We start from the raw sequence: 3723 nt of genomic DNA on the forward strand, positions 1-3723 counted from the left end.
GCTTTAAGGTGTGACACCATCTGCAGTAGCGCTAGATCTTGCCATAGAGGTGTTTGATAGGGCAGTGTTCTGTAGGGGGTACATTTTGGGGAGGGGAAGCTCAGCGCCCTTGTGGGGTTGTATTCTCTACCAAGCTCATCTGCCATTGGTGGGGGGTTGTTTTTTTTTTTTTATATCAGGGTTGGTATCAGTGGCAGCCCAATCATTAGGGGCACCCAGGTGACACCCCCTCTATCCACACCACCCCCTATATGTATATTAGATAGATTCATGCATAGCATGAATCTATCCATGGCTGCCGTGACCACCCCCTATTCATGCATCCGGACCCTCTCAGGACACCAGGCGCCTGAATTACAGCGGTGGGGGTGTTTTTTTGAAGTACCTGATTAGAGCCATAGGCTCTAATAGGCTTCAAAATAGGGTGGGCTTGTGGCACAGAGCATTGCGTCATGAGCCCACCCAGGTGTTAAAACAGCGAATGAATATTCTCTGTTGAAACACTGATCCTCAATCCGACCAATCAGAAGCGGTGGTATAGGGCATGTTAGGGTGGCACAGGGCAGGTTGGGGTGGTATAGGGCAGGTTGAGGTGGTATAGGGAAGGTTAGGACTCTTTGTAGTGACACTGTGCACTGCAGTAACTTACAGCATGCCTGCAGATGAAGACCCGGGGTAGGGGGGGCTGCTCTGTCCTTGCTTCTATCTCCTTCAGCTGGGGGATCAGCCATAGTGAAGGAGTCTGTGGGAGGAGTGGAGGAGGCAGCCACACCCCCAGCTCCGCCCACCAGCTCCGGCTCACTCGGGGATATTAGCTTGATTGAGGAGTGTTACAGGCAGCCTCCCCCGCATGGTGCCCTGCTCGCATCGCTCCGCTGCAAGCAATGTAGTGCAGTGTTTAGTGGCGGCCCTGGTGTCTACCCTCTGGCGGGTGTCACCTGGTGCAGGCCACCAGCCCCGCACCCCCATAGCAACGCCACTGAACCCTACTGTGAGCTGGAGTGTCCGGGAGGAGAATTATGTGAGACACAAATGAAGGAGGATTTGGCTCAGTCAGGGAAGGTAACTTACGTTTTTTTCTTTACTTTATGAGGCTTGTGCATCACATAATCACATAGTAATTAGATTTGGGACTTGTTTAGACTGTCACAAGGGAGCATTTGGATGTACTTTTTTTTTTTTTTAGAACAAAGAAGCACTATGAGTTTGTTGTTTTAGAAGAGCAATACCACCTGCTCCTTCTCTCTGGGTACACTCTACTTTTCCTCCTAATTATAACATCAATAAAAATGTAATTATCTTGCATTATTTGTAAATCTTTTGAGAATATGTGCTCCTAAAATAAACTAGTACTGAGAGAAGTATGAAGGTAGCTTTTGCTGATATCTTCTTCTAAGAATTAAACATGTGTTTTGTACTTTAAGGCCTTGGAAGGTCTGGGAAGAGTCTTTTTTGAAAGAGGTGCCTCAGCTGGTACCTAGGGAATGTATGCAGCTTTGCTGGAGGCTACATCCAGAAGAAGTGGAGCAGGAAGATAGCTGCTTGTATGGAGCATCTTGGGAAGAAGTTTTGATGGTGGGTAATGTCCTTCTGAGCTGAGCATATGCTGTGGGTGGAAGTTCTGGCTGCTCATCCATAGAGGTTCTTGTGCTGCTTAGTTATGTTAATAGTTCATAGCTACCAACTGTCCCTGATATCGAGAAACTGTCCCTGATTTGGAGCAATGTCCCTCTGTCCCTCATTCCTCCTCATATGTCCCTCATTTTGGTCTGATCTATATAAAATTGTATTTAAAATGCACTTTTTATCTATCAAAAAGTGTTTTCCAGCACTAAACCTTTCATCTGATTTCTAAATTGCTGAATTTGTAAATTCCAAAAGCCAATATAAAAAGCAATAGTAGTGGTAAAAAAAGCACTAGTGGGTTTAACCAATCTTGTTTTTTTTTGTACAATTCTCCTTTAAGGGGGCGTGGCAAGGGGTGTGTCCTATGTCTGCATACTTTTGCTGATAGGTGTCCCTCATTCCCATCTCAAAAAGTTAGGAGGTATGATAATCTACCAATACAGATGGCTGATCTTGGCTTAACCGGATCCCGACCGGTGCACGCCGATGTACGTCAGCAGAATGGCACGGCTGGGCAAGTGGGCATACCCGTACATCCCTTTAAATTTGCCGTCGTGCCATTGCATGCGCGTCACCGGCTGGGAGCTCCGTGAGTCGGGTCGCAGGTCCCGCAGACTCGATCGCCGCAGGGATACCCGCGATCGCTTCATGGAGAGGAAGAATGGGGAGATGCTAATGTAAACAAGCATCTCCCCATTCCGCCTAGTGACAGTGTCGCTGATCTCTGCTCCCTGTGATCGGGAGCAGAGATCAGTGACGTGTCACACGTAGCCACGCCCCCTCACAGTTAGAAACACTCCCCAGGACATACTTAACCCCTACACTGCCCCCTAGTGGTTAACCCCTTCACTGCCAGTGTCATTTACACAGGAATCAGTGCATTTGTATAGCACTGATTGCTGTATAAATGACAATGGTCCCAAAAATGTGTCAAAAATGTTCAATGTGTTCGTCATAATGTCGCAGTCACGATAAAAATCGCTGATGGCCGCCATTACTAGTAGAAAAAATTATCAGTAAAAATGCCATAAAACTATCCCTTACTTTGTAGACGCTAGAACTTTTGCACAAATCAATCAATAAACGCTTATTGAGATTTTTTTTTTTTTTACCAAAAAATATGTAGAAGAATATGTATCGGCCTAAACTGAGGGAAAAAAATGTTTTTTTAAAATATTTTTTGGGGGATATTTATTATAGTAAAAAGTAAAAAATAATGTGTTTTTTTCAAAATTGTCGCTTTTTGTTTGTTTATAGCGCAAAAAATAAAAACCGCAGAGGTTATCAAATATCACCAAAAGAAAGCTCTATTTGTGGGAAAAAAAGACGTCAATTTTGTTTGGGAGCCACGTCGCACGACCGCACAATTGTCAGTTAAAGTGACGCAATGCCGAATCGCAAAAAGTGCTCTCGTCAGGAAGGGGGTAAAATCTTCCGGGGCTGAAGTGGTTAAAGGTCCATAGCCTGTATTGACTGTTCCTAGAAGAGAAGTCTGGAGACATTGGTTTGCCTATTTGTGGGTATCTTTTGCCATAACCATCTGTCTTAAGTTTGTTGTGCTATATTAAACTCTCTTAAATGTACTAAAGTGAGTGACTAATTCCTTGCACTACACAAAGAATCATACAATGTTGTACCCTGAGGTTTGATATATACAAATCACTCCAGCGCAAATGGGTCTAAATCCGATAAAATAAAAATGAATAAGTGTCGCATACACCAAATATTGCTGCTGGCACAAAACAGTGTTCATACTTGCACCTGTGTACCCAGTGAAGTAAAATAATAAACTGTGCCTGGGCAATATATATTACCAATCATAAAATATGCAAAATAACATATATTCAATAAAGTGAAATACATGCAGATCAAAACAAGAACAAAAATGTGCAGTCCTTATATGTGCAAACCTCATATGTTCAAATAAAGTGAATTCTATCTTTTCTTCCAATAGAGAATAAAGAATATTAACCACTTCAGCCCCGGAAGAATTTACCCCCTTCCTGACCAGAGCACTTTTTGCGATTCGGCGCTGCGCTGCTTTAACTGACAATTGCACGGTTGTGCAACGTTGTACCCAAAACAAAATTGCCGACC

At 43.9% G+C, this 3723-nt stretch overlaps 1 long non-coding RNA gene across 1 annotated transcript; it reads left to right on the forward strand.

Annotated features, from left to right (window-relative positions):
- Positions 1–792: 792 nt before the first annotated feature.
- Positions 793–3200, forward strand: LOC141114174 (uncharacterized). The gene is made up of 3 exons (XR_012236885.1): positions 793–1062; positions 1425–1575; positions 2884–3200. It is a non-coding gene; the product is annotated as an uncharacterized lncRNA (long non-coding RNA).
- Positions 3201–3723: the final 523 nt, after the last annotated feature.

This window comes from Aquarana catesbeiana, linkage group LG12, assembly GCF_042186555.1.
Source record: "Aquarana catesbeiana isolate 2022-GZ linkage group LG12, ASM4218655v1, whole genome shotgun sequence".
NCBI classification, from domain to species: Eukaryota; Metazoa; Chordata; class Amphibia; order Anura; family Ranidae; genus Aquarana; species Aquarana catesbeiana.